The sequence below is a fragment of the Aptenodytes patagonicus genome, chromosome 6 (assembly GCF_965638725.1).
Source record: "Aptenodytes patagonicus chromosome 6, bAptPat1.pri.cur, whole genome shotgun sequence".
Taxonomy (NCBI): domain Eukaryota; kingdom Metazoa; phylum Chordata; class Aves; order Sphenisciformes; family Spheniscidae; genus Aptenodytes; species Aptenodytes patagonicus.
In genome coordinates, this window is record NC_134954.1 from 70,114,757 (window position 1) to 70,125,502 (window position 10,746).

The 10,746-nt window shown below is 39.9% G+C and overlaps 1 long non-coding RNA gene across 1 annotated transcript; it reads right to left on the reverse strand.

Moving 5' to 3' along the window:
* Positions 1–1,456: 1,456 nt before the first annotated feature.
* Positions 1,457–7,379, reverse strand: LOC143161694 (uncharacterized). The gene is made up of 3 exons (XR_012995574.1): positions 7,312–7,379; positions 6,134–6,268; positions 1,457–3,761 (listed from the first exon to the last, which is right to left on the reverse strand). It is a non-coding gene; the product is annotated as an uncharacterized LOC143161694 (long non-coding RNA).
* Between the last annotated feature and the right edge of the window lie 3,367 nt (positions 7,380–10,746).

The following is a 10,746-nucleotide window of genomic DNA, read 5'->3' on the forward strand; positions in this document are numbered from 1 at the left end:
ATTCTTTCAAAAAAGAAAAATATTGCAAATATTATTTCTTTCAAGAGATGATAGGTTAATCTAAGTATTAATGGGGATATTCATCACTATCAGATTAACTCTAAAGATTAGCTTTAAGAGACAGGCATCCCAGCAGATTTAATAAGGACGGTTAGATACCTCCAGAGGATGTTCCCCATAGTATATAGTTTTAGGGTCTCTGAGAAATCCCCTGGAGAAATCTCACTGCGTCACTGTAGAGGAAACCAAGGCATAACAGCCTACTTTTGAAATTCCCCCTCTTCTTCCTGCCATCAATATCATACACAAAAAGGAAATGAATTTTAACATTTTTATTAAAACATTTGCAATGGAACAAATAAGAATTTTATTCCAAGCTCCCAGTAATACATATTTCACTCTATAACCTTATCACAGAGTAGGTTGCTTTGGAAAAGACAGAGATTTATTCTGAAACATTTTTCTTTCATCTCTTTTTAGTTCTGTTGATGATTTTAAATGTTTGTGCTATTGGTACTTACATACAGTAAATGATAAATGATATATTATAACAACAACTCCATGAAGCTGAATTGCTTTTTTTAGTGAATTTAGTGAATTTACTGCCTTGAAAGGTAACAGATTGATAGTACTAGTGAATTAAATCCTCTCTTTATCCCCAGAGCAAGTATAATACGGGCATTGCAAATATTTTCCAGACCTATAAATCAGCCATGGCACCTCAACTATCATCCACAGGGACCTGCTGCTCCCTGCTTTTCACTTTTGCTTTTTTTCTAAAACTTCTTCCTCTAGGGATTTTACAGGTTACACGAATTTCAAGAACAAAAGGGTGGTGGTACATCTCATGAGCTTCTCTTTTCTGTATTAAACAATAATTATCAACTTTTTATATTAGAAAAGGGATGTGGAGAATACCACGGGTTGGTGGTTAGTGGTGCCTTGGAAGATGGAACAGGAGCTGCTGAAATACAGGTCATAAAGAGCGTGCTTCCAGCCATGGATGGGAGACTCTCCTTCACCTCTTACAGAAACCGTTTTTTCAAAATCTCAGCTTTTTTACTGCTAATATTGTCATAAACCTCTAAGTGGCCACCGGCTTTAGCACCCCTTGAAAATAACTGAAACTAGAGAAATGTTGGAACTACAGAGCTGGATTCTCTCAGATATATTTACTCCATTACTCTCAGTGGCATTAATCTTATTTATACACATCACCCCACGGGAAAAGCAAGTTTCCAACAGGGCTCAGAAAGACCTCACGGGAGCTAAGGGCCAATTTATAGCCAGCCCAATAATTTATTTTCCACAAGGCTTCCTCCGTTCAGTATTCTCAACCAGACATTTTGCAAATTCCAGGTTTTCATCTTTTGAGATGGGTAAAAATCAATTCATTACTGAATTTTTCTGAAGAAAATTGTGTGGAGGGAAAAGCAGGTGTTAAATAAAAACAGAAGCACTCCAAACACATTATTTCAGCTCTTATAAATAACAGTTTTCTCATAAATTCATCTCTTGTGAAGAGATCTCATCTAGTTCACCTACCTTTGAAAAAACTAGTAATAGAAAATGAATAGAATAATATTTATTGTTATAGACCGGTAACATTTTAGAGGGAATGAAGGTTCTAGAATAGGTTTTATTTTATGCAGGTTTTTTTCACTAAGGTAAGCATTCCTTCCAAATATCACATAAATTGGAATCATAACTCTACTTTACAAACCTGTTTGGCTTTCTGGGCAGTAGATAATGGGCTGCTCTTAAATAATTGTGTTGCTGTCTCACACTATACATAGACCTTTCTCAGGCTATTTTTTGAATGCTTCCTTTCCTTTGGCCCAACTTTTCTGTTGTCATCCGTTTCAACAAGCATGGACATTTTTATGACCTCATTTTGGATTAGCTGTTCTTAGCCACTTTTTTAAGGGACATTTCACCTTGGCTTCTAATATTCATAAAATTCAGGTCTTGCCTATGGTCTGTTATTCCCATTGTTCCCTTCTAGAGTTGCTTTTTTATCCTTTCAGTTTTACTGGCAACATGAGATTTGCTGTTAACCACCCAACAATTCCGCAATCACTGCTTCTGAAGCTTCATGAAAACAATACAAAAGCAGCAGAGAAAATTTCTCATTTTCTAGTTTTGTTTTTTATCTTGGCTCAAACTGATGCAGTGCAGGTACTTGAAATTAGTAGCCTATCACAGCGAATCTCATACAAGGATTATGGTATCTATTTATATACAACCAAGAAAAACATTTTTGCTTTATTAGGGACTTAATCACATTTACCTGTTTGGATTTTAGAGCATCAATGTCACATGATAGGTTTTACACAGCTGACTGCCTATTAATTGAATACTCCAATTCAGCCTCTAATTCTACCTTTTAATGGTTGAAAGCCCATTAAAGCAGCTATTTCTCTAATAGCTGTGTAGAAAAGGTGATGTTTGTTGTTGTTTCATCCTGACTGATTTTTCTCCTCATCCTCCGGCTGAGTGGTGTGATGGGGCTGCCCAGGCTCTTTCGGTTCGAGTTGGGTGCCAGAGCAGCGCAAAGCACTTTTTCAGAAGTATGAAAATAAGACAGACTTGCTCTGTATGCATTACCCACAATAAACCCCTCCTCTAACTGTTTCCTGTTAGCACATATCATTAATCTAATATTATTTATTAGCCTAAAATAATGGTCTGCACATCTCTCTTCAGCATTCAAAATTATCAAAATTTGGGCCAAACCCTTTGCCTACCCGGCTGGGCCGACTGGATAAAGCTAAATAAGTTCTCAGAAAATTGCACAGGAGGAAAGAAAGCTCTTTTTCCCCAGCACACACAGAGTTTTATAAAACTCTGGACGAAGTTGAAGCAGACTGGGTTACAGGACACTTTTCCCCTTCAGCTATAAAAAAAGAAGCAGGCGTTTGCACCTGCCAAATTTGCTTTTGACTTCCATGCTGTGAACCTGTAATCACTGCAAGTAATGGCATCTTCCTGAAGAGTTAACTCAATAAGTAGCACTAAGGGACACGGAGCTTATGATTCATTTTGTTACAGCATTTGGTTATACATTTAGTAGAGCTCACTAAATATCAATGGCTAAATTATGACTAAATACCACTGGCTAAGTTATCAAGGTAGCTGATTTTATAACTCTATCTAAACGTGCTTTGCTCTTTTGTAGGCTCTCTAATGTGTTACAAATTGTCCATTTTTTAAATTATTCTAGAATATGTCAACTTACATCGTTGCTTGGCCTAAAGTCAAATGTAACAAATGCTTTGTTAAATAATTGGTCTAAGACTAGAGAACAAAGTCATCCATCATCAAGTCACAGGTTTTGTTTTGTTTCCAATAAATTGTTTCAGTGCAATTTCCTTTGGTAATAAATCTTAAATCTGTGATATTCAATATCATTACACAACACTGGATTTACTATATGTGTTTAAACACAGGCTAAATATCTGTATGAAAACGAAGAGCTTACAAAGACCTTTTACAACATTTTTGAGTGTATAATGGACATAAAATATTTAAGACCTAAGCCAACTACTGTTTAGCTGAAGAAGAAATTTCTGTTATTCCCCGAGTGCTCATTATCAAGTTTGCTGAACTTTCCTTAGAAGCAGCTGGTGCCGAGCAGTGTTCGACAAGATGAACAACAGTTTGGCTTGTCGCATCGCAAATAAGTCTCTCAAGTTCGGAGCGGGTCACAGAACAGAAATCGGTTGTTTCATGGTGCAGGTTGCCTTCGCCATATTTTCAGCCTTTGGATAAAAAACACATTACTCCCCCCCGAGTAAGGATCCTGGCCCTAGGGACCCATGCAGTAGGCGCTGGGGATGAACAAACGGGGAATAAGGCACATCAGTGATGCAAAGAAAACTCAACAGCCATTTCGGGAAAGCAAGGTCCATTTTGTAGCACGATTCGATAAATCTAAGAACCTAATTCATATTATACTACGCCTCTCTAATTTTTTTATTTATTTAAATTGTTTGGAAGGTGAATTGATTAGTAAAGGATTCAGTTTCACAAGCTCACAGAGACATGAGAGTCCAAGTGGTTCAATAAATCAAACAATAAATGGAAATATCTTTGGATATGTTATGGCTTTCTCTAGGTTTTAAGATCTAAGTGAACCAAAATGGTACCAAAAGACAGTCATATTTTGCCTATTTTTTGTTGAAATTATTGAGAATTTTCCTGATTCTATAAGATTTTCAGATGACGTATGAAGACCATTTTATCACAAGTTTTTTTTGAGACTGTCTTGCCAAAACTGAGTCCAGGATTAGCTGGAAAAAAATTGGGATTTTGTCCTAAAATAGCAGTATGGATCCATGTTCTGTTGCCCTAAATCCCACCAACAGTGCTACCAGGATGTGCTAAAGCAGAGATACAACTCCAGAGAAATACATGACCGTCAGCTCCATGGATGAGTGTACAGACAGCTTCAAGTCTTTCATGAGTTTTGGTATTATTTTGTAAGGTGAAGACAAGATATACATGGTATCTGATACATTAGCACAAGATCCAACAGCACATCAAGGGCAGAGTGAAAGCATTGGCTGCTCAAAAAGATTTGTCAGGAATTTCTGGAATACCTGCAGCGTTTCAGCAGCGTTTACAAATTGCAAACGTCGTTTTGTGATAGACTGCAAATAATTAAAAATGGCTAAATATACTGCTTGTAAATGGGCTTGTTGAAAACTTTGATCACAGACAGAAAGGAATTCTTTTAAAAACCTACTGTTAACAGTAGGTAAAAAGTTAATGAGAAACATGTAAATAATTAATTCTTCCTCTAGAGCCAGAAAAGATTTGTTGTTGCTGCTAATGGACTCACAATGCAGGCTGTATTGTCTTTTCTGAAGTAAACACTGAATTACTTGATCTCCATAAAAAAGAAAATAATTTATTGCACCAATAACTTTATTAGTGTTTGTATTCCCAATAAAGAATATTTAACTTGCCTTGATGATATACACAGGGTGGCAGAGCTAAACTGACACTTCAAAATAAAAGCACACTTAAAATCAAAAAAACTGTTGAAGGAAAATATGCAAAAAAAGTCTGGCACTTGGCATTTGCAAGAAAGCAATTGCAAAACACACAGAACTATTTAAGATGATCCAATTGTAATACTGCACTAAAACATTTCTCCTTCCTCCACATGATGTTCTCTGAAGCAGTATCGTCAGGAGAAGCAATACCCTTCCTTTACTTACATGTATAGAGTATGCAGAGTCATCACAGCTTGAAGGTAATTCAGGTCAAAAATACTTACAGGATCCCAGGTGTTCAGATGCGGTCATTTCACAACTGAACTGAAAATACACTCTCCTTACATTATTTGACAAATATTTTGGTAATATTACAATAACCTCACTTTTGACATTATGATATTAAGTAATGTGATTGCTCTCAGCTGTCCTATTGAAAATAATTCCTACAAAGTTCTGCTGAACTTATAAATTTCATGCAAGCTTGCTGGGTACATTTTCTGCATATTATTAAAAACTGTGCTGAGACAGATACATCTCAGGAACAATAAAGATACTTCGGCATAAACCAGTGGATAGCTTGGGCGTACTTAACAGGTTTAAAAAAACATGTAAAACATTGTCATCCAAGTTCTTTCTGTATAAGATAGAAAATCAACTCCTGGCACGGCTTCATTCGTGTGTGACAGACACCGATAATATTTAATCATAATAAATGCACAGGATCTACTGTTGCTTCTTCTACTGACGGAGAAAATGCACCTTGGCTATCTGATGATATTAATTTTCATTTATATGTAAATATAAGTGAATAAATATATTAGAAGGAAGGATATTTTTTTTCTGAGAGGGAAAGTAGGTTTCTGAGGCTAGGGTTTTACCACCATTCACCTGTAAAAATATACATAAATACTAAACAATCTAATCTAATAGCTACCTGGAAAAAAAACTTAAATATTCCCAGTGAGTCTTTTCGGCTGTGGTTGCACTGATCTTTACGGAAGAAAACCCTGGTAAGGCCCCCAGCAGGGATGCTGCAGCTGTACCTATGCCCATACCGCTGTAGGACCTGGCCTAAGCTTGTACCTATCCTCAGCCTTGCAGTAATAACTATTCCCCCGGTCTCCACGTACCCCATAACAAAATGGCCAAGTTCTCCATCCAGCCTCATGATCCCAACAGCATTTTGTCCCATGTGGCACTGTCCTGACTCCAGGAAAATCTTTGCAGCTCAGGTAGCAGATTGCATGTCCTCTAGACATTTTTTCCTGAAAGGGAAAGCATTTTAAATTTCAGTAGCACCTAGCAGGAGCACAAGGAGATTTAATGACTTCATCCTTTTTTTCTTTTATCCTGTGGGGGCCTGAAATAGCTAGAGGCATTAAGAGCTTTTATAACTTCATAAAAACTCAAAGGGCTGATGGAGTGGGGGGGTCTTGCTCCAGCAATTCTTCCTCTGCAGAAGGAGGAAATCTCACTGTCTTTCATGTGAGGGCTGTTACTCATCTTAATTTAAGGGACAGTAACAGATTGTCTCCCCACATTAATGGACAAGTGTTTTAGCCTTGTTTCTGACTCCTGTGAAAGCTATTCTCTACTGATCCAACTGTTAGCAAGTCTCTGGTGTTTTGGGCAGGGAGGAGGGGAGCAAGAATGCTCCATGCGATACCAGCCACATCATCCTTGTTTGTGCCTTAGGCTATAGAAAATGATGTGCCTTAACCGTGTTAGCTGAGTTGATAGACTTGTGGCTTTTCAGCTCGTTTTTGCAGAATACCACCTATGTGTCACAGATAACCCACATTGTTAATGGAAATTATTTATATCAGAAATAAGCGTGGAAGGAGGCTACGGTAACTCTAATACACCCAGCAGCAAGAAAACCTGCAGCATTTATACTTCCTGCAAGAATAATTTCTGTGTCTGTGTCACATGCTGTTTCCCACATCTGGCCATGGCATGGCTCTCAACTTGTCAGTGGACGTTGCTATTTCTAGGTTTCTGCTTTGCAGGCTTGATGTGTGCGACTGCATGTGACCTAGCAACAGATCTGTAAGAGCAAATCACATCAATCCTGATGGGAATCAAATTAATATATCTTTTACGGGGCACAGCTGCTGTACTGGTGCTGCTCCCTGCACAGAAATGCTATGAAAAATGTTCCCCATTTCCCTACTCATGTACATCCATGCAAGGCAGTCATTTTCTGTTATGTATCTATTTAGTTATGTCTCACATAGAAAGCAGCCTGGAAAAGCATCAGTCAACATTAATAACAGAAATAATGAAGAATTACGTGATGAGGGCTTACCAAGCATGTTCTGGTATGTACCAAAGAAGCCGTGGCTGGGAGTCGCCCACGCTTTCGTCTCCGTACGACCTGACCTCCCTGTTCGCTGTATTAACCGGCTGCCCAGTAGATGGTGGTGTTATTTCAACTACTTCGCTCTGCGCTCCCTGGGAAACAGCCAGGCTGCACAGAACAACTATGGAAAAAGTTGCTTTAGGATTTCGCAGCTCCTAGAATTGCACTTACAGGTTATTTCCTGCAGCATCCTGATAGTCCTTCTTGTAGAAATAAATGTTACCGATATATATATATTAAATGAAACATTCTTACAATTGTCTCGATGAAAATGCTTGTGACAGCAAGCATTTCTTCCTCTTCTCACAAGCAGGAAGAAACATTTCTTCAAAGGATCTCTTTTCCAGAAATTTCAGTCTGCTACAAGCTTGCTTCAGCCCTGGTCTGGTGGTATAATTACCTCCTTCTGGGATTTCCAGTCTTCTCCACAGCTTATGTGGGATAACCTAATTATCATGCTATGCTTTTTACCAGCAATACCCTGTTCCTTTCTTTTTCAGTTCTTGTAACATTTTTATTCTTCTTTGTTCCTGTCCCCTCCAGAGCAGGTACTTCATTAGATTTGCTGGCTCTCTTGCATCTCTTTTCTGCAGTCTGTATTGTGTCTTTTTCCTTCTCAAGCTACTGGCCACATCTAGAAACGCAGCAGCTCAGCTCCTGGATGTTTGGCTGTCATGGAGTAAGATCCCACAAAGGAGTAGTAAACCCCATCACAGATTGGATGGTGTTTCCCCCTTTGGATGGGAGCTAGAGGGGGGAAATAGCATTTTTAGGGTGGTGTTTCTCTCTACAAGCACTAAATCAAGTTGTACTTAATCTTTTTGTTTACTTTAAAAACTATTATAGCCATTGCAGTGTGACATGGTCAGTCACCAGCTGGAAATGGTCATCCAAAGGCAGTTCAGGAAATTTTTTTGCTCAATTGATGATATTCAATCAATTACAGTCTGACACGATATCTGGAGACAGGCTGGTATTTGAGGTATGGTATGTTTTTTGAGTTGCTCCGTGTATTTAGTTAGCTGGCATTTATCTTCATGAATACTTCATATGAACTCAAAGTCATGGTGCAAGCAATTTTTCTGATGCCAGCAAAAGTGGAAATTAATACTTGTTTAGGTCTGTGTTTCCATATTATAATGCTAAGAAAGCAATAACTGATTATAAATATTATATAATAACCAGAAAAGTTTAGGACCAAACCTGTTTCTTGGATATGGCAAAACCTTTAACAAGACCTAGGAGTCCAAGCAACTTTTGACATGAATGTCCTTAGTGACCTGCAGTAAAATAGAGTTCAACATAGGCATATATCTATGTCAACATACTTTTGGTAATACTGTTTTTTTCACTCTTTGGTCATGAATTGAGCTGCTGGACTTTTCACTTCCGTAGTGGCCACCAGCCCAGGCAAACCCATGGCTGGGTGCGGGTAAGAGGTAGGACCAGGCTGGCTACCCTCCAGCCGGGCAGTCTTGTGCCGCTGCTGCACCCTGCTTCTGGGCACCACAGAGACCCGCTGCACACCAGGCTGTTTGCACAGCAGACCGGCAGCTCCTCGGTGTCACAGACCGCAAACAGCAGCTGATCTCTCCGAGAGTGTGGCTGCTGCCATGTGGCTGCAAACCTCTCCACCACTGTGCTGTTTCCCCTGAGCGGTGCCAAAAGCAGGAGTCAGCCTCCTCTCGTCATCCTTTAGGGTCTGACAACTGCCAGGGAGGAGCACTCCACCAGTTGCACCTCCCTGTAGTGGTCCCACAAGCCTTTCTTCCCAGTCCCTGCCCCTTCCCAGGGAGTGCAGAGATGGCTCCAAGTCAGCAGCTCACTTGCAGTGTGCTTTGCCTGAGGCTGCATTAGTTACCCTCAAGCCGGGTTGCACGGAGATGGCAGTGCACCTGCAGCCTCTGGCATTTCTGGCCACGGTGGGAGGTCCCAGAAATCTCAGAGTTTTGGGGCACCCACAGTGCAGATATAGCTGAAGTCTGTGGGCAGGACCCAAACTTCTGTTTCCAGCATGTTTTCTCAAGCACCATGGCCTGTGCACGAATGAGGGGCAGTTGCTAATGCAGCACTGTAGCCTGGCTTGCAGTTATCCCAAGCAGACAATCATTCACATCCACTTAGCCATGCAGAGTAAGGTATAAAAATGTAAAACACACGAGAATGAGACTGCTTGAGAAGTACAGAATATATTTTTTGTAATATAAGGCAATTTATATGTAAAACATCTGTAATCACAAAAGTGCCTTAAATACAATATTCAAATTTCAGCAATAAAAATCCTGTATCTGACAATGATAAATCAGCACATTAAAAACATGTCACTCAGAGAGCAGATGCTCTTTGCAGGGGAAACAAGGTTTGTAATGTGGAGTTAAAATAGTGGTGACATAAACAGGATCAGTCATGCACAGCTGGTCTGTGTCCCCAGCACTGCCAGGATGGGAGCTGAGGAGGTGCAGACATACTTCACGCTGCAGCATGTTGCTATGGACACAATGACTTCTTCACCGGGGCTGCCAGGATTGTGTGTTTACAGGGTCGGACCCCATACTGCCCCTAAAATGATGGGAGCTACTTGCTGGTCAAGTGGTAAATTCTATTAAATTGGCTCTAATAGGAATATTCTAGCTATTTCTTTCTTCTTTGTGTTCCAAGACCCAAATCACTTCATTCTAAAATTGTCTAAAATCATTCATAAATTAAACAAGTCTTACCTAATTACCTTGGTGTACCCCAGTATGAAAATAGCCTTTGGATCATACATGTCCCTGGTCTTTTTGATGACATTCTACTGCACTTGATTTCTACATGGATGATCAGAAAGCAGTTTTGCATGTAACCCAAGGAAAAACAAACTAAGGAGATCTTTCAAAGTACAAAACATAAGCAGTTCCATTGTTTAGAGAAAAAGTACCCCAAAAAATCACTAAAGAGATTGGAATTAGTGCATACCATACAGCCACAAGCTCAGCCTGAAATGAACTTTAGACAGCTATATAGGAATTGGGAAATGTAATTCATACAATGCAAAGAACAGGGTCACAAGCTAACTTTCATGGGAATTAGACCTTTAAATACCTGATCTGTGCTTGATTAGAGCACTGGGCTGAAGTGCAAGAGGTCAGAGGTGCTATGCTGGACCTTGTTCGCACCAACAAGGAGGGGCTGGTGGGGAATGTGAAGCTCAAGGGCAGCCTGGGCTGCAGTGACCACAAAATGCTGGAGTTCAAGATCCTTAGGGCACCGAGGAGGGCGCACAGCAAGCTCGCTACCCTGGACTTCAGGAGAGCAGACTTTGGCCTCTTCAGGGATCTGCTTGGCAGAGTGCCAGGGGACAAAGCCCTGGAGGGAAGAGGGGCCCAAGAAAGCTGGGTAATA